Below are 21569 nucleotides of genomic sequence, written 5' to 3'. Positions count from 1 at the left end.
GACGTCCGACAGCCCCAATGGCTAGCTGACTTTTCATCTGCCTTCTATCCGTTGGAAGTATTAATGAAGTCCATTTTTGGTCCCCTTCAAATACAAACGATTCTGAACGAAGAAGTAACTTTTGCACACTTTGTTTACAAGATCTCAAGAGATATTTTAGCTTGAAAATAGTCTTCAAGACAAGATTTGTTCTCCAAGTGGTGTGAATTTCTTGTGAGCATTTCTCTTGTGGTTGAAAGTTTTATTAGTGTAGCTTTGTTGAGGGTTATCTGAGTGATTGTAAAACTTCTTAGCTTGACTAAGTGAGGCTTAGGGCAAGGAGGAAGTGCTCCCTCCATTGTACATCTAGTTGATCATCTTTCATCAAAGAGAAGTTGCTCAACCTAGTGATTGGTCTTCAAGTTTGAGGAAAGCTTGGTAGACAATCGGTTTGATATTCTATCTTATTCTTTTTGTTTAATAAAATTCTCATTGCTTATCTATACTTGTTTTTCTAATCAACATTGCTCTCTTCTTCTAATCTACTTGGTTGATCATTACTAGAAAAGAAGGTAAATTTTTATTAAAGAAAAATTGTATAAGTTTGATTAAGATTTTAATCAACCTAATTCACCCCCCTCTTAGGTTGTCTTTGGGCCTTACAATTAGTATCAGAGCTTGGTTCCTAGAGATTAAGCTCAAGCGGCTTGGAGTAAAGATGACAACCAATCATGCCATGTTTGTTGAGGGACAATCGGTCACTAGGCCTCCCATGTTTACTGGTTCCAATTATTTTAGTTGGAAAGAAAGAATGATTATCTTTTTGCAATCCATTGATATTGAGCTATGGTTTATTGTAAATGAAGGACCGCATGACACTAACATTCTTGATGCAGATACAGGTTTGTTTCGGCCAAAAACAAGAGCTGAGATGAATGCTCAAGATAGAACCAATCTCACATTGAATGCCAAAGCCATGAATGTTCTTTATAGTGCCTTAGACTCAAATGAGTCAATTAGAGTCAAAGGATGTAAATCTACCAAAGAAATGTGGGATAAGCTAAGAGAAATTTATGAGGGTAGTGACAACGTGAGAGAACAGAAAAAGTCTATCTTGGTCACAAAGTATGAATCATTTAAAATAGAACCCCTTGAGAATATTGACAAAATGTATTGCAGGTTCAATGACTTGATCAAAGATCTCGAGGTGTTGGGCAAAGAATACACATTGGGAGAGAAAAATAGGAAAATTCTCAATGCATTGGGCAAAGAATGGGAAAGTAAAGTGACTGCAATAGAAGAGGCTAAGGATTTGAATTCTGTACCTATTGAATCTCTCATTAACTCACTAACCTCCTATGAGTTGAAGTTGAAAACTAAAGTGCAGGAGGAAGAGGATGCGAGATCAAAAAGAAACATTGCTCTAAAGGCAGCTCAAGGTGAAGATGATCCAGCTCTGTTGGATGATGAAGACTCGGATGGTGATGACAATGATCTTGCTCTCATCACAAAAAGCTTCAAGAGAATCTTAAATAAAAGGAAGTTTAGAAGGGGAGGACCTAGCAATCAATTGCAGAATCAGCCTTCAAATGCAAGGTACAAAGGAAAACAAGAATTCAACAAGAAACAATTGGACAAATGCTACGAGTGTGGACAGCCTGGACACTACACAAACGAATGCTCTCTAAAGAAAAAGAAAGATGGAAAAGCTGATCGAAAGCCAAGGTTCAACAACTTCCAGATTACATGGAATGAATGCAACTCCGAAGGCGAAGTTGAAGAAGAAGAAGAATCAGCTCAAATGGCCTTCATGGCTATTGGAGATAATGAGGTAACTTTCATTCACTCTCAATCTGATAGTGATGATGAAGATGATGATGATCTTGAATCCTTTGTTGAAAAATTGCATAATGACTTAAAGGAATCTTATGATAAAAACAAGCAGTTAAAACAAAAAGTTGTGTTTCTCATTCAAGAAAATGCAAAACATTTTCACCAAAATAAACAACTAAAGACTGACAATGAGTGTCTTGTAAGAACCGGATGTGATGTTCAAAATGAACTTGATAGAAAGACAAATGTTTGTGAAATGCTAAAGAAAAGACATGGTGATTTGAATAAAAGGATGGACAATTTGGATGAGATCTTAAGAGTTAGAAAGCAAGATTATCTCAAAAAGAACATGTCATCAACCTTTCTTACTGCTCATGAAAGAACATTTGCTCACAACAAAAATGCATATGGTTTCACAACATATAGAAGGAGTGCATTGAGATTTATCAAACCATTACATGCTAGAGACTCTTCTATTTTGTGTAGTTTTTGTTGTCAAAGAGGGCATTTGAAAGGAGATTGTTATGTTAAAAGAAATCTGAACAAAGGAGGGAAATGCATGTGGGTAGTTAGGTACAATGCTAACTTTTGAGGACCCAAAAGTTAAAGGGTACCAAACACTCTCTCTTTTCAGGGAAAAGGCTCAAACAAGTCAAAATGGTTCATTGACAGTGGCTGTTCAAGGCATATGACCGGTGATCCTTCCTTGTTCATAAAGCTAAAATCAAAATCAAGTGGAAAGGTGACATTTGGTGATGATGTGAAAGCTAAGACAATTGGAATAGGTGATGTTGGTAAGGATGGTGAAACTTTTGTTCATAATGTGCTCTTAGTTGATAACTTAGGTTATAACTTGCTTAGTGTTAGTCAATTGTGTGATAAAGACTTGAATGTGTTGTTTAAAAAGCATGAATGCATTGTGCTTGATTCCAAATATAATGTTGTGTTCAAAGGTAAGAGGTTTAACGACATATATATTGTGGTTCTTGATAAAATTGATTCATCTAGCTTCAAATGTCTTAAAGTTTCAAATGAAGATCCTTGGTTGTGGCATAGGAGACTTTGTCATTTTAACATGGATTTACTAAAGGAAATTTCGAAAAAGGAGCTGGTTAGAGGCTTGCCAAAAATCAGTTTTGAAAAGGATAAAATTTGTGATGCATGTCAATTTGGAAAGCAAACAAAAGTTTCTTTTAAACCAAAGAAGTGTGTATCAACTTCTAAACCTTTAGAACTCTTGCATCTTGACTTATTTGGTCCTACTCAAATCACTAGCTTGGGAGGTAAGAAATACTGCTTTGTGATTGTGGATGATTATTCTAGATATACTTGGGTGATATTTCTTGCTCATAAGGATGATGCCTTCAAGAATTTCACTTCATTGTTTGCTAAAGTGCAAAATCTGCTTGGTTTAAAAATTGTTAGGATTAGAAGTGATAATGGAACGGAATTCAAGTATTGTGGTTTTCCAGAATTTTGTGATCATAATGGCATAACACATGAGTTTTCAATTGCAAGAACTCCACAACAAAATGGTGTTGTAGAAAGGAAAAATAGGACACTACAAGAGGCTGCTAGAACTATGTTAAGTGAATGTAGTTTGCCAAAATACCTTTGGGCTGAAGCGGTAAACACTGCATGTTATGTGATGAATAGAATCCTTTTGAGACCCATTTTGAATAAAACATCTTATGAACTGATTTTTGATAAGAAACCTACGGTTGGATATTTCAAAGTCTTTGGTTGTAAATGTTTTATTTTAAATTTAAAGGAACATCTTGGTAAGTTTGAGAAAAAATCTGATGAAGGAATATTTTTGGAATATTGTGAGAACAAAAGAGGATATAGAGTCTTTAATAGAAGGACTCTTGTGATAGAAGAAGCCATACACATAACATTTGATGAAACTAATGATGATAATTCCAAAAGTTCGTGTGAGGATGATGATGTAGGTGTTCGTGAAGGAATGGAAAAGCTAAAAATTGGAGATGGAGGAAACTGTAAACCGGAAGCAAAGGAAATGGAGAATGAAGCTCATGAAGATCAAGAAAGGGAAGATGAGGACAAAAATGATGATTCATTCAAAGATCTTCCCAAGGCTTGGAAATTAAGCCAAAATCATCCAAAAGAACTTATAATTGGTGATCCATCCGAGAAGGTAAACACTCGTTCCTCATCTAAGAAATTGATAGACAATTTTGCTTTAGTTTCTCTTTTTGAACCTAAAAATATCAATGATGCCTTAAAGGATGAAAACTGGATTTTGGCAATGCAAGAGGAACTCAATCAATTTGAAAGAAATGAGGTTTGGACACTAGTTGTTAGACCTCAAAATCACCCTATCATTGGCACTAAGTGGGTATTTAGAAATAAGTTGGATGATAAAGGTGTAGTTGTAAGAAATAAAGCTAGATTAGTTGCAAAAGGGTATGCTCAAGAAGAAGGAATTGATTTTGATGAAACATTTGCTCCCGTAGCTAGATTAGAATCAATTAGAATGCTTCTTGCTTTTGCTTGCTTCAAAGGTTTTAAACTGTTTCAAATGGATGTTAAAAGTGCCTTCTTAAACGGTTTTATTGATCAAGAAGTAAATGTGGATCAACCCCCCGGTTTTGAAAATTCAAAATTTCCAAATCATGTGTTTAAACTCTCAAAAGCATTGTATGGGCTAAAACAAGCTCCAAGAGCTTGGTATGAAAGATTGAGTGGTTTCTTGATTGAAAATAATTTCAAAAGAGGAGTTGTGGACACCACACTGTTTACTAAGCAAGTGCTAAATGAACTTCTTATTGTGCAAATATATGTAGATGATATTATTTTTGGTGCTACTAATGAGTATCTATGCAAGGATTTTTCCACCATTATGCAAAGTGAATTTGAAATGAGTATGATGGGAGAATTAAATTTCTTCCTTGGACTTCAAATACATCAAGCCATAGAGGGCATTTTCATAAATCAAGCAAAATACACTAAGGAATTGCTGAAAAGATTTGGCATGGAGGACTCAAAGCAAGTTGGAACTCCAATGTGCACTTCAACAAAACTTGACAAAGATGAAGAAGGTAAACATGTGGATGAAAAGCACTATAAAGGTATGATTGGAAGCTTACTTTATTTAACCGCAAGTAGACCCGATATTATGTTTGCTGTTTGCTTGTGTGCTAGATTCCAATCTTGTCCAAAAGAATCACATTTGAATGCTGTTAAAAGGATTTTTAGGTATTTGAAAGGTACATTAGACTATGGTCTTTGGTATGCTAGATCTAGTAAGTTTGCACTATATGGATATTCGGATGCTGATTTTGGAGGTTGTCGTGTGGATAGAAAGAGTACTAGTGGAACTTGTCACTTTCTTGGTAATTGCTTAGTCTCTTGGTTTAGCAAGAAACAAAATGCAATCTCTTTGTCTACAACCGAAGCGGAATATATTGCCGCTAGTGCATGTTGTGCTCAACTTTTATGGATGAAGCATACCTTGAATGATTTTGGATTGTCATATGACTGCATGCCTATATTCTGTGATAATACTAGTGCTATCAATTTGACCAAAAATCCAATTCAACATTCTAGAACAAAGCATATAGATACAAAGCACCACTTTATTCGCGATCTTGTTCAAAAAGGTGAAGTATGTGTAAATTATGTTTGTTCTAAAGATCAATTTGCTGATATTTTTACAAAAGCTTTGCCATTAGATCAGTTCATTCATCTAAGATCAAAATTAGGGATAATCGAAAAATCATCTTAAAATTTTTCAAAGCCTTCGGACGTCCGAAAAAAGATGAACGGACGTCCGATAATGTTCTTCAGCTATTTTTCCAGAAAACACCTGTTCGAACGAAGCTGTCGGACGCACGACTTTGTTCGGCCGTCCGACAGTGCAACGGTTCACTTTTTAAAGTAACTTACTTCCTCATTTGCTTCAAACTCTTCTTCTTCTATTTTCTCTCGGACGAAAACTCTCTCGTTTCTCACTCTCAAATTCGTACCATTCTGAAGCTCTCATTCCCAAATTGACTCAACCAAAACTTTTCCTGATCGATTGCGATTCGTTTCTCCTGATCATTTCACCGAATCGCATAACATTTCGCAAATTCCCAAATTTTCCTCAAAAGCCTATTTTCTCATAACTGCTCTGTCCAATCTTCTTCAAGGCCTTTTTGTCCCAAAATTTCTGTGTGATTCACTTCAATACTACTATGTGCATCATTTGCATCCTTCATTCCACACATTTCGCACAATGGTGAATCTAAGAGGAGGGAAGGTCACTGCCGGACGCAAGCATCCACTCAGGGATGAGGATGATGATGTTCCTACGGTCAAACGATCATCCAAACGCGTCAAGAGGGGAGCTGTAAAGGGTCAAATGTCACAGCCTACACCACAACCTACCCCTCAGCCTGAATCTGGACAGGGAACCTCATCTCAACCGCTTCCAAAATCAACCACAGTCCCTACATTCTTTGATGATGCTACAAAAGACAAACACTCCTGGATATCCCAGAAAGGTGTCATCCCTCAACGCACTGTAAATTCTTCTGAATTTCGCCAAATAGGTTTAGAATCCATTCTGAATCTGTTTGCTTTCCAGAAATGGTCACATCTCATTTCTATGCCTAATGTCTATTATCCTGAAATGCTGTTTCAATTCTTTGCCAATCTTAGGAAAGGCACTGATCAAACTGAGATTATGTCCAGGGTTAATGGGGTAGACTTAGTCTTTGATTTTGAAATTGTGAATGATATTTTAAAAACTACTATTGAACCTGGATGCAAGAGTAAAATTGCAAATTTCTTTTCCTATGAAGAGCATCCTACTGCTGATAATCATTTTGATGGGGCTAAGATGTTGACTTATTTTAAAAGAAGTTTTTCTGCCCCTGCTGATGTTAAACTGAATGATCTTGCCCCTGTGAATCTAATTGCCTTTTCAATCATTTCAAACTTGCTTGTGCCTACTGATGGCCATAGAACAGATGCAAACAAAATGGAGTTGTATCTCTTTTACTATTTTTGAGAAAAGATTCGTATTGATTTTGGTTTTGTCATGTGCAAGTTTTTACTTCGCTATGCCACTGATTCTCGCAAAAAATTATCTTATGGAAAATTTCTTCAAAAGATTTTTGAGTTTTACAAAGTACCAATTCTAGGTGTTTGTCCCAAAGAAGCATCTTCTTATGCCTTTACCAAAGGATATTTTGAAAGGAAAAATCTTGTCTTTAAGGATAATCTATGGGCTTATAAGGGGGCATCATCTAGTGAACCTAGGTCTAAGGCTGCACATGATCCACTACACACTCCTTCATCTGTTGCACTCACTCCCATTCATCCCAGGAAGTCTGCCACTAAGGCATCTTCCTCCTCCAATAATGAAGTGATTGAGCTCCTTCGTGAACTCAAACAGCATGTTCTTCTTCTGGAACATGGTCTAATGCTCACCATGTCCTCTGAGCAATAAACAGCCTACCTAGACAAAAAGAACCTTCTTTTTCCCCCACCTGTGGTTGAGGAAGTTTCCCATGGCAAAGAGGCTCGACCCACTGATCCAAGTTCATCAATTCCAGACCCGAGCTCATCAACTCCCGTGACTCCTCATGGCCCTTCCACATCAGATAAAGGCAAGGCACCAGTTTAAGAAGCTGCTGAAGATGATGAAGAAACTGAAGAGGAGGACCTCTCCCAATATCAGCTTTCTCGAAGGACACCTGGATCTACCTAGTTCACCATTTAGGATCACATAGGGTCATTTGCATTTTGTTTGACTATTTCATGTGTTTCTAGTGTTTGTGGTGTTCAACAATGGATATGTAGATATAATGCTTATGTTTATGTTGTGTTCGTTTAGTACTTTTTGATGGATGATTATGGCTGTAATGGTTATGGATATGTGGATGGATGTTTAAGTATTTTGAATGATGAATGTGTGGATGTGATGAATGTTTTTGTTATTGGTTCTCCGTGATATATGTGATTGATTGGCCTTTTGTGATGACAAAAAGGGGGAGAGGACTGGATTGGATTGATTGATGATTTAATTGAAATTGAATTGGCTTGATGGATTGAATTGGTAAAATATTGGATGTTGGCTGCTTAATTGTTATGTTTTTGGATAATTAATTAATTCGGTAGGGTAGCCAAGTGAGGGGGAGTTTTTCAAATTTTTGCTCTATGATCCACTAAGTAAGGGGGAGTTTTTTGTCAATTGAGAAAGGGGGAGCTTATATTGCAATCATCAAATCTCATTTCAAACCATTGTTTTGTCATCATCAAAAAGGGGGAGAATGTTATTCTTGGTTTTGATGATCACAAAATACTTTGAAATGTTTATCTAACTCTCTTCAAATATAAGTGTTTTTTGCCTATCAAAGAATCAGGTACGAATATATCAAGAAATGAAAATCAACCAAAAGAAGAAGCAAAAACAGGACACTCATGTCGGACGTCCGAAGGAATCTGTCGGACGTCCGAAAGAATGAAGAACATCAAGAAGGAAACTCTGTCGGACGCTCGTAAGGAAGCATCGGACGTCGTGAAGGATCGGACGCATGCTTCGGACGCACATCAATCTCATCGGACGTCCTAAAAATTCCACAAAGCTTTGATAACTTTCTGGACGACGTTCGGACATAGAAGCTCGGACGATAAAATCCCATCGAACGTCCGAACAATAACTTGACTGATTTTCGGATGATGGGATCGGACGATGGCTAAGCTGTCTGACGTCCGACAGCCCCAACGGCTAGCTGACTCTTCATCTGCCTACTATCCGTTGGAAGCATTAATGAAGCCCATTTTGGTCCCCTTCAAATACAAACGATTCCGAACGAAGAAGTAACTTTTGCACACTTTGTTTACAAGATCTCAAGAGATATTTTAGCTTGAAAATAGTCTCCAAGACAAGATTTGTTCTCCAAGTGGTGTGAATTTCTTGTGAGCATTTCTCTTGTGGTTGAAAGTTTTATTAGTGTAGCTTTGTTGAGGGTTATCTGAGTGATTGTAAAACTTCTTAGCTTGACTAAGTGAGGCTTAGGGCAAGGAGGAAATGCTCCCTCCATTGTACATCTAGTTGATCATCTTTCATCAAAGAGAAGTTGCTCAACCTAGTGATTGGTCTTCAAGTTTGAGGAAAGCTTGGTAGACAATCGGTTTGATATTCTATCTTATTCTTTTTGTTTAATAAAATTCTCATTGCTTATCTATACTTGTTTTTCTAATCAACATTGCTCTCTTCTTCTAATCTACTTGGTTGATCATTACTAGAAAAGAAGGTAAATTTTCATTAAAGAAAAATTGCATAAATTTGATTAAGATTTTAATCAACCTAATTCACCCCCCCTCTTAGGTTGTCTTTGGGCCTTACAAACTCCCCCTTACTTAATGCTTAAGTTTACTCCCCCTCGGAATAGCTCCCCTGTGAGAACCCGTAAAACCCTCGTTATTTTCTTAGGGTTTATTTCCCCTTAATTGCATGTTTTCTGCATTCTCGGGCTTAGAAATATTTTTCTGGTAGATTTTATGCGTAATTATAGTTTTTAGATAATTTTCCTAGTATTGGTGAGTTTTTAGAAAATTAAGAATATATAATGGACGTGGGACCCACTAGTGCGAAAAGTTCGGCAAAATTCGGCCAATAAGGTTGAGTTTCGGATACTGTGTAAAAATTATCGGGTGTTAAGAGATAAGTAGAGTGTGTGAAATGATTGATGTGAGAGAGAAAAGAAAGGATAGGAATGCATTAATGGTAGTGCCAAGTGTCACCTTCTCATTGGTTGGACTTTAAGAAACACTATTCACATTCTTGACTTTTTTGACCAAAGAATTATATATCAAAAAAATTGCACAAAATTCACAATTTTCTCTCCTTGGTGGCCGGCTCTCTAAGCTCAAGAAGGAAGGAAATTTCTTCAACTTTCAAGCTTCCATAAGCTTCAATCTTCCATAAACAAAAGCTTAGACTAGATTTCACTCCATAAAATCCAATCTTCTAGTGCTAGTAAGGGTTGTAGTGAAGTTTGTTTGAAGAGCTAAGTGTCCAACACCTCTCTACATCTCTTGTTTCTTGGTAAGTTATGCTTGAACACCCTACTACACCTAATGATGGTTATATTATGCTTAGAAGTGGCTTGAGTGTTGGAATATATGATTTATTTCTTGGTTTGGCTTGATTTGGTGAAGTTTTCCATTTTATGATGAATTTTCTGGTTTCATATGATCTTGATGGTGTGGTTGTTTTAGATGGTTTGCAATAAGGGGCTTTGACTCTAGTGGGTGTGAATTGTTGTTAAATGCAACCAATTTTGGAATTTGAATGAAATGTGCAAAGTTAGGGTTCATGAACCCCTATTCTGTCCGAAATTTGAGGTCATAGATAGAGGCCGAATTGGACTTTTCTCAAAACATGAAAGTTGTAGGTATTGATGAGTTTAGTGTGCCTGCAAAATTTCAGGGCAATTGGACTAGTTTAGAGTGAGTTATGCCGTTTTTACTGTTGCTGTTTTTGGTGCACAGAATGTCCGAACTGTGATAGTAATTACCTGTTTTGACTGGAATTGGTTTGGATTTTGAAGTTGGTGTCTTCTGAGGAAATGTAGCTGGATGTCTTAGATAACTTATGCCTTTGGAATTTCGGCATTTGGACCTGTGTAGGCTGAGATTGACGTATTACAGTTTTGTGTGTTTTGCAAACCTGTTTTGGTAATTCTGGTTTGGTATTTGGCACTTTTGACCTAGTTGTGCTAGGATTTGGACTGAGAGGCCTTCTACATTGTTTTAGCTCTGTTTCTTGGCTTCGAAATGGTGGGTCTTACACCCCCATCCGACATTTGTAGTGAGAGTTGTGCCATTACCGCATTATGAGGTCAAATCCGGTTTTCTTATCAAGGCTTAGGTTAAAGCCCTTTCTTAATTTCTGGTTTGCTTTCATGCTTGTATATGTTTATAAAACCCTATTGGGGTTGTGAATTGGTGTTGTTTATGGCTCGGTATGGTTTCTTGTTTTATGATATTGTGAGCCTATGGAACGGCTCTTGACATGAAATGCTTATATGTGTGTTGTTGGGTTGTGATTGAAGAAAAATAATGAAGCCTTATGGCTGGAAAATTTGGTAAACACAAAGGGCATGCTGCCCGAATTTTTACTCGAGATTTAGAAAACTATATTCTCGACTTGAGTAAAGGTTAAGTATTTAACACTTGAATTTCCATGCATGAAACCCTATTGGGCGATAATTGGTTTGACTTTATGACTCGTTATCGAGTCTTATAGTATTTGTTTACATGTTCTAGGGCGTGACGATAGCTCACGATGTCTTGGTGATCGTGGTGCATGAAATACCACTTTCTTGCTTGGTGAGTATACTACTCACTTACTTGTTATAATGTGGCTTTGTGCTATGTGTATTGATGCCTTGAAGGCTTCATTGGTTATTGGAAATGATTGAGGTGAGGGTGTACTTGACCGCCCTCACCCCTTGTGATTCCATGCATGGCTAGTGCTTGCATTACTGAATTACTGCACTTGATATATGAAATACTGAATTCCCTTCATGGAAACTGATTTGGTATCATTTGGGCGAATGTCCAATGGCTTTACTGTATCACTGAGCTCAACCCCGTTTGGTAGTCAATTGGATCGAGCCGGCGAGGGCTTGGTCGTGAAAATTGTCATGCCACGGGGACTGTACTGTGGAATCTTGTGGTAATGAGACCTTTGGTTCCGGTATACTCGAGTATTACCAAAATGACTGAATGGAGTGCGGGCCCGGTTGGGGTATGATAGTTGGACGGTTGGATGTAAGTGATGTCTACGGATGGTTACTTTTCATTGACGGATGGTCAATGAGGTTGGATCAAGATTGCAAGCGTGGAAAGGGGCTCTTGAGAGCCGACCGTATCCTTTTCCGTTTTGTTTTACTGCTTATTTGTGCACTTTAAATGAAAGTTCATCCTTATGTGACTTTGGTTGCTTATGTAGTAGTATACCACTGGGCTTTAGCTCATTCCGTGTTATTTGTTTTCCTTACAGGGATATAATTACTTTTGAGAATGGATTGGATAGTCACTTGCCAAGTTGAGCTTATAAATGTCTTTTGTATAGCTCTTGAAATGAAGCCTTAATGTGTAACGGGTTCATTTCCTTTTGATAGGCAAACTGAATATGTATTTTCTTTATGAATGTCTGTGGCATGCCACTATGGTTGTAAATGTTGGATTTCAATGTGTATATGTTAAATTGATGTTTGGATTCTACTATCCAGGCCACTATTCAGTTTTCCATTTTTTTTTTATTTTACTATTTTGATACTTATGGCTTGTCCGAGCGCACTTTTGTTTTCCCGAAACGTATTCGAACGCGTGTAACTGTACCGTAGTCCTGGCGAGAGCTGGGCAGGCAGTCCGCTAACCCCTTTGGTTCGCCTTAGGGGAAGGTGGGGCTGTTACAGGTGGTATCAGAGCCACTTCGCGTGGTCTCTGCGCGGAGTGAGACTGGGCCAAGTGGTGTTGTGGTTCTAATTTCATGAATATGTCTAAGTGCTCGTTTGAGCGTAAGTTATGAACCGGGCATGTGATAAGTGTACGAATCATTATCATGGGACTCGAGGAAGCTAGGTAAGTATGTCGGGTAGGAATCTTTAATAAGGATGGTTTACTCTTGGGACCGGCCGGCTCGAGATGTGAATTATCTTAGACGAGATTCTTGCGCCCGGATACGAAAGATATGAAGGCTTAGGTTAGAAAGGATTTGGTGAACTAGAAAGGCGATTCTATGGAACTTCGTGTGGTTTGTTCGGGTATGGTTAAGCGCGATCGACCTTGATTAAGATATAAATATTTGGACGAAGCCCTAGAAGGGGAAAGGCTTTTCGTGAGTTCTTTTGCACTTGTGACCTAGTTGTTCAAAGTACTTTTGAGGACCCTATTGTTTCATGCAATGACTTCATATGTACTTGATTGACTGTTCCGTATGATTGCTTAACCTGGTTATGTGATCTATGTGTACGTGTTATGTGTTTAGATGCTCTTCACAGTAAATGTTTGAGTTGCTTATTCTTGTTTCATTGTTCCTGTCTGGTGCTACGGGAAGGAGGGTTAGGTGCCCTTTAACAGTATATTTATTTGGTGACCTAGATTGACTTAGATTGATGGAAGGCACTCGGAGTGGTCGAGGCCGTGGACGCAGAACTAGGCAACCCACACCGGTTAGGGGTACGGGGAAAACCTCTACTGGACCCAATCTGGAACCGCAAGTAAACCCTAATGTACAGATAGCTGCTGCTATGCAGCAAATGACAGACTTGCTCGCACAAGTGGTGCAGCAACAGGGCCAAAACCCAAACCCTAACCCCGGAAACCCTGGTAACCATATCGAGAGCGAAGATAGAGCTCTTGAACGCTTTCAAAAGTTCGCTCCGCCAAAGTTTGTTGGGGAACCCGACCCGGACGTTGCTGAGAGATGGCTTGAAAAGATGGTTGACATATTTGCAGCCCTACACTACCCCGATGAACGGCAGGTGACTTTTGCCGTGTTTCAACTTGAGGGAGCGGCCCGTTCCTGGTGGAACGTAATTAGACAGAAATGGGAACGGGAGCAGACGCCTAGGACTTGGGTGAACTTCATCCGAGAATTTAATGCCAAGTTTTTCCCTCCTCTAGTCCAGGAGAGGAAGGAGGACGAGTTCATTAGGCTCCGCCAAGGGGCTCAAACTGTGGCGGAATATGAAAGTCAATTTACCCGCTTATCCAAGTTTGCGCCTGAGTTGATCTTGACCGAGCAACGAAGAATACGGCGATTTGTCCAGGGCCTGAATGTAGAACTCCAGAAGGACCTCACGGCAGCCCAAATTAACGCCTTCAGTGAAGCAGTGGAAAAGGCACAACAGGTAGAGAATGCTAGGTTCCAGGTGAAAAAATTTCAGGCGAAAAAGAGAGGATTTCCTGGAAACAATTCGGGACAGGAGGATGAAAATATCCCTCCCAAATTTGGGCGGGGAACGGGAAGAGTGAGGATGCCGGAAATGTCACCAGAGAGGCCATCAAGAGGAGGCTCAGCTTCTGCAGCACGCGGACCCTGCGGGTATTGCGGAAAATTAAACCACTCGGAGGACAATTGCTGGAGGAAAGGAGGAAAATGCTTGCTCTGTGGGAGTGCCGAACATCAAATTGCTAACTGTCCAGCTCGCCTGCGCGAGCGGCAAGGGACTCTGCCACCAGCCACGACCCACCATGACCAGTCGAAGGGGGACAAGGATGGATCAAAAGTGTCCTCGCGGGTGTACTCTTTAGAACAATATCAAGTTTTTGACCCATTAGAGGACGTGGAAGGTAAGAATTTACTGAACCTGGCCAGTGAAGGGGCACAGATCTGTTAGCAAAGTATAAAGCTCAATTTAATCCCGGAGTAGTCAATGATAAGGAATTTCGAGGACGAAATTCTTTTAAGGGGGAGAGAGTGTGAGAACCCGTAAAACCCTCGTTATTTTCTTAGGGTTTATTTCCCCTTAATTGCATGTTTTCTGCATTCTCGGGCTTAGAAATATTTTTCTGGTAGATTTTATGCGTAATTATAGTTTTTAGATAATTTTCCTAGTATTGGTGAGTTTTTAGAAAATTAAGAATATATAATGGACGTGGGACCCACTAGTGCGAAAAGTTCGGCAAAATTCGGCCAATAAGGTTGAGTTTCGGATACTGTGTAAAAATTATCGGGTGTTAAGAGATAAGTAGAGTGTGTGAAATGATTGATGTGAGAGAGAAAAGAAAGGATAGGAATGCATTAATGGTAGTGCCAAGTGTCACCTTCTCATCGGTTGGACTTTAAGAAACACTATTCACATTCTTGACTTTTTTGACCAAAGAATTATATATCAAAAAAATTGCACAAAATTCACCATTTTCTCTCCTTGGTGGCCGGCTCTCTAAGCTCAAGAAGGAAGGAAATTTCTTCAACTTTCAAGCTTCCATAAGCTTCAATCTTCCATAAACAAAAGCTTAGACTAGATTTCACTCCATAAAATCCAATCTTCTAGTGCTAGTAAGGGTTGTAGTGAAGTTTGTTTGAAGAGCTAAGTGTCCAACACCTCTCTACATCTCTTGTTTCTTGGTAAGTTATGCTTGAACACCCTACTACACCTAATGATGGTTATATTATGCTTAGAAGTGGCTTGAGTGTTGGAATATATGATTTATTTCTTGGTTTGGCTTGATTTGGTGAAGTTTTCCATTTTATGATGAATTTTCTGGTTTCATATGATCTTGATGGTGTGGTTGTTTTAGATGGTTTGCAATAAGGGGCTTTGACTCTAGTGGGTGTGAATTGTTGTTAAATGCAACCAATTTTGGAATTTGAATGAAATGTGCAAAGTTAGGGTTCATGAACCCCTATTCTGTCCGAAATTTGAGGTCATAGATAGAGGCCGAATTGGACTTTTCTCAAAACATGAAAGTTGTAGGTATTGATGAGTTTAGTGTGCCTGCAAAATTTCAGGGCAATTGGACTAGTTTAGAGTGAGTTATGCCGTTTTTACTGTTGCTGTTTTTGGTGCACAGAATGTCCGAACTGCGATAGTAATTACCTGTTTTGACTGGAATTGGTTTGGATTTTGAAGTTGGTGTCTTCTGAGGAAATGTAGCTGGATGTCTTAGATAACTTATGCCTTTGGAATTTCGGCATTTGGACCTGTGTAGGCTGAGATTGACGTATTACAGTTTTGTGTGTTTTGCAAACCTGTTTTGGTAATTCTGGTTTGGTATTTGGCACTTTTGACCTAGTTGTGCTAGGATTTGGACTGAGAGGCCTTCTACATTGTTTTAGCTCTGTTTCTTGGCTTCGAAATGGTGGGTCTTACACCCCCATCCGACATTTGTAGTGAGAGTTGTGCCATTACCGCATTATGAGGTCAAATCCGGTTTTCTTATCAAGGCTTAGGTTAAAGCCCTTTCTTAATTTCTGGTTTGCTTTCATGCTTGTATATGTTTATAAAACCCTATTGGGGTTGTGAATTGGTGTTGTTTATGGCTCGGTATGGTTTCTTGTTTTATGATATTGTGAGCCTATGGAACGGCTCTTGACATGAAATGCTTATATGTGTGTTGTTGGGTTGTGATTGAAGAAAAATAATGAAACCTTATGGCTGGAAAATTTGGTAAACACAAAGGGCATGCTGCCCGAATTTTTACTCGAGATTTAGAAAACTATATTCTCGACTTGAGTAAAGGTTAAGTATTTAACACTTGAATTTCCATGCATGAAACCCTATTGGGCGATAATTGGTTTGACTTTATGACTCGTTATCGAGTCTTATAGTATTTGTTTACATGTTCTAGGGCGTGACGATAGCTCACGATGTCTTGGTGATCGTGGTGCATGAAATACCACTTTCTTGCTTGGTGAGTATACTACTCACTTACTTGTTATAATGTGGCTTTGTGCTATGTGTATTGATGCCTTGAAGGCTTCATTGGTTATTGGAAATGATTGAGGTGAGGGTGTACTTGACCGCCCTCACCCCTTGTGATTCCATGCATGGCTAGTGCTTGCATTACTGAATTACTGCACTTGATATATGAAATACTGAATTCCCTTCATGGAAACTGATTTGGTATCATTTGGGCGAATGTCCAATGGCTTTACTGTATCACTGAGCTCAACCCCGTTTGGTAGTCAATTGGATCGAGCCGGCGAGGGCTTGGTCGTGAAAATTGTCATGCCACGGGGACTGTACTGTGGAATCTTGTGGTAATGAGACCTTTGGTTCCGGTATACTCGAGTATTACCAAAATGACTGAATGGAGTGCGGGCCCGGTTGGGGTATGATAGTTGGACGGTTGGATGTAAGTGATGTCTACGGATGGTTACTTTTCATTGACGGAGGGTCAATGAGGTTGGATCAAGATTGCAAGCGTGGAAAGGGGCTCTTGAGAGCCGACCGTATCCTTTTCCGTTTTGTTTTACTGCTTATTTGTGCACTTTAAATGAAAGTTCATCCTTATGTGACTTTGGTTGCTTATGTAGTAGTATACCACTGGGCTTTAGCTCATTCCGTGTTATTTGTTTTCCTTACAGGGATATAATTACTTTTGAGAATGGATTGGATAGTCACTTGCCAAGTTGAGCTTATAAATGTCTTTTGTATAGCTCTTGAAATGAAGCCTTAATGTGTAACGGGTTCATTTCCTTTTGATAGGCAAACTGAATATGTATTTTCTCTATGAATGTCTGTGGCATGCCACTATGGTTGTAAATGTTGGATTTCAATGTGTATATGTTAAATTGATGTTTGGATTCTACTATCCAGGCCACTATTCAGTTTTCCATTTTTTTTTTATTTTACTATTTTGATACTTATGGCTTGTCCGAGCGCACTTTTGTTTTCCCGAAACGTATTCGAACGCGTGTAACTGTACCGTAGTCCTGGCGAGAGCTGGGCAGGCAGTCCGCTAACCCCTTTGGTTCGCCTTAGGGGAAGGTGGGGCTGTTACATCCCCCTCACTCATATACTAGATAACATTTCTTGGCAACAACTTTTTACCAGATTACATTTTCTGACAAAAACTTGACATCATTTCATCTCCCCCTTACGTAATGCTTAAGTTTACTCCCCCTCGGAATAGCTTCCCCTCAATCTTATACCAGATAACATTTCCTGGCAACAACTTTTTACCAGATTACATTTTCTGGCAAAACTTGACATCATTTCATTTCTCCCCCTTTTTGTTATCATTAGAAGACAATATCCAAACACATTATTCAAATACAACATCCAGAACCCCAATATTCAAATACAGTACCCAACATCCAGAATCCCAATATCAATGTCATCAGCAACATCATTATCCAAGAATACTCAACAAACTCAACAATCACCAATATCAGCAAACAATGTCAAAAATCAGAAATCACAGGGGTACCAAGCTCATAAAAGTAAATAGTGTTAACCAACAAAACTTAACTAGAAATCATTCAACATAGAGAAGTTAACCGAATAGTTTACAAGCTAAAAGAGTTATGCAAATAACCAAAATCCAGAGTACTTGAAATGGTAAAATGCAAAAGATGCAAATGTCTATTATGAAATGCCATCCTAAACACAAGGTGCAAGTGCCTAGAGGTGTCTAAATTGTGATCTTGGACGATCCAGGCCTCTTCCTAGTTAGGCGAAATTGGATAGGATCCACTTCTTCCTCTTCAGTGTCCTCATCATTATTGTTGTCTTCAGTTGCTGGAGCCTTTCCCTTGTCTTGTGGCTGAGAACTGGAAGCATGAACCTCTGGAGTGGTTTCAGTACGCGGAGTTTGCTCAGTAGGCTCAGTTCTAGGCTCTTTTTGATGAGCATTCTCATCTTCTTGAGGGATAGGAGGGACAAATAGGTTCCTTTTGTCAATAAAAGCAGCTTGCTAATCAGGTGACATGGTCATCATCAAACCATCTTCAATAAGGTGAATGTGTTGTTTGAGGTCTTTAAACAAGGAGATGACCTCGTTGAGTCGTCATTAATCATTTAATATAGTATTCAATACGTATATACGTTTATCCTTCACTTTATCCTTTCGGAATTTTAGATGGAAAGGTTTCTCTACTAACGCAGCCACCTCCATTTGTTAGAACAGCTTCCGTTGAGTCTCTGCACCTATCCTTTTTTCACTTTCTGAACCTTTCCTTTGGTTTCGGAAAACGGGATTTGGCTCAGGATTGCCCCTTTTTATTAATTCCAGGATTTTTCTGAATTTGAAAGTTATCACTTAGTGGGTTTCCATACCAAGGCTCAATTCAATTAAGTCCGTAGCGTCTACCGATTTCGCCATATCCCCTTCTTTTTGGTTTGACTGATTGGATGACTTTCTGAGATGGGTGGTAAAGGGGGAAACAAATTGAGACCGGTCTCTATGAGGTCTAGGGGTGATAGGGGTGTCATGATGGCTCTTAGTCCTAGACTCCAAAATAGATTCCTTGTAACACTATTTACCGTCAAAGAAACGCAGATTTTTTCTTTCGAAATAAGCTTTTGAAAAGACAGATGATGAGGTCTCTTTTGGTGAAATTCCAGTAAAGGGAATGTTAAAGTGAGCAAAGATTGGAGTGAGAAATTTTTCATAGGAAAGTTTCCTACGGCTATCAGTACTAATTTTGAGCAGAACCTTGCATATAACAAAGCCAAAATCAATTCTGATCTTTTCAAGAAAGCAGTAGAATAAATAAAGCTCCATTTTATTGGCCTTGGTCCTATGACCATCAGTAGGAACCAACAGATTTGAAATTATTGAAAAGATGATCAAATTTTGGGGGCTCAAATCCTCCAATTTAGCCTCAACAGAAGTATTAAAGTGCATTTGAAAATAAGTCATCAGTTTTGTAACATGAAAATGGTAATAGGCACAAGGAAACTCTTCATATGAGAAGAAGTTTCCAATTTTTCCTTTAAAATCATCCTCAATTTTGGTTTTCAAAACAGCATTAACAATGTCAGGATCAAGAGCTATATCAACAGAATTGACTCGAGAAATCAGGTCAGTGTGTGAACTACCCTTCCTAAGGTTAGCAAAAAACTGATAAAGCATATCAGGATAATAGGTGTTGGGTAATTTCAAAATGTGAGACCATTTTTGGAATTCAAAGAATTTAATTACTGGTTCAAGATCAAGCTTACGGAATTCATAGGGGATAATGGTCCTTTGAGTGATGAAACCTTTCTGTGAAATCCATTCAAATCTCTCTCGGGCATCATCATCAATGAATTTGGGCAGTGGAGTTCGCACTTCCTCAGCTTGAGCAGCAGATTGTCCTCTAGCAGCAGATTCACCACGCTGAGCAGTAGTTGGCACAACAGTAGGCTCAGCAGTTGGCACTTCATTAGTTGTTCTCTTCCTCAAAGATCTTCCAGTGGAAGGTTCAGCAGTTTGCTGTTCCTCAGCACTCTGCTCTTCAGTTTGATGTTCTTCAGGTTGCTCAACAGACGGCTCAACAGTTTGAGCAGTTTGTTTCTTTCGGGCAGGCTGTTTCTTCTTTCCACCACGAGTGCCAGTTCCCTTTTTTGGTGATTTGGTGGAAGGATCAACAATTTCTATATCTTCATCAACAAGTTGAGTAGTGCGGTCAGCACTAGCAGATCCATCTCTAACTCTTACCATGATGAAATGCAGATTGTTTTTTATACGAAGTGAAATGCAAATGTGTATGAGATGAACTGAAAGTGCAGTATAGATTACAATGGATGCTTGAATCGTCCAAACAGAATGAATTTTGAGTGACTAGGGTTTTGGGTGAGAATTGGGATTTATAGGGTAGTTGGCAGTTAGAGGAAGTTAAAAGGAATAATAAACGGGCAGAAATAATGTAATGGCTTTGGACAGTTCAATTTCTTGGAACTTGTTCAGAACAGATATGAATTTTGAAATTTGAAAGTGAGAAGAGATGAAGAGTTGCGTCCGAAACAACGAAAAGAAATAAACTGAATGAAGAAGAGGTCATACTTATAACAAGCATTTTTTCAGTGTTGGACAGTTGAACGAAGTGAAGCGTCCGACACAACCATCCAAAACAAGGTTTTCTGGAAAAGAGAATTAGAACACTGTCAGACGTCCGTTCATCAGGTATCTGACGTCCGATAAAGTGTGACCAGATAATTTTTCAGAAAAACTTTTCAATAACGCCTAATTTTGTTCTCAAAAACACAAACTGATCCAGTGGAAGGGCTTTTGTAAGAATGTCAGCACTTTGATCTTTTGAACAAACATATCGTACGCAAATTTCACCTTTTTGGACGAGATCTCTAATGAAATGATACTTTATGTCTATATGCTTTGTCTTAGAATGTTGAATGGAATTTTTTATCAAATTTATGGCAATTGTATTGTCACAATATATAGGCACACAATCATATGCTAATCCAAAATCATTCAAGGTATTTTTCATCCATATTAATTGAGCACAACATGTATCGACGGTAACATATTCCGCTTCAGCCGTAGACAAGGAAATAGCATTTTGTTTCTTAATTAGCCAAGACACTAAACAATTACCAAGAAATTGGCATGTATTACTTGTACTCTTTCTATCTATTCTACATCCACCAAAGTTAGCATCCGAAAAACTGAATAAAGGAAATTCATGACATTTAGGATACCAAAAACCATAGTTCAAGGTTCCTTTCAAGTATCTAAAGATTCTTTTCACAGCAATCAAGTGAGATTCTTTTCGACATGATTGGAAACAAGCACACAAGCAAGCAACAAACATGATATTAGGTCTACTTGTGGTTAAATAAAGTAAGCTGCCAATCATACTCTATACTTCTTTTCATCAACATTTATACTTCCTTCATCCTTGTCAAGTTTGGTAGATGTGCACATTGGTGTTCCAATTTGCTTTGATTCCTCCATACCGAATCTTTTGAGCAGCTCCTTGGTGTATTAGGCTTGATTAATGAATGTTCATTTTTGAGTTTGTTCCACTTGAAACCCAAGGAAGAAATTCAATTCTCCCATCATACTCATCTCAAACTCTTTTTGCATAATAGTGAAAAAATCCTTGCATAAACACTCATTAGTAGCACCAAAGATAATATCATCAACATATATTTGTACAATTAGTAGATCATTGGAGTATTGTTTAGTGAAAAGAGTAGTGTCTATAATACCCCTTTTAAAACCATTTTCAATTAAGAAACCACTTAAGCGTTCATACCATACTCTTGGAACTTGTTTTAATCCATACAAAACTTTTGAAAGTTTAAATATATGATTTGGAAATATTTCATTTTCAA

Source organism: Coffea arabica, chromosome 7e (genome assembly GCF_036785885.1).
Source record: "Coffea arabica cultivar ET-39 chromosome 7e, Coffea Arabica ET-39 HiFi, whole genome shotgun sequence".
NCBI classification, from domain to species: domain Eukaryota; kingdom Viridiplantae; phylum Streptophyta; class Magnoliopsida; order Gentianales; family Rubiaceae; genus Coffea; species Coffea arabica.
Note: the sequence above shows the minus strand (reverse complement) of the source record.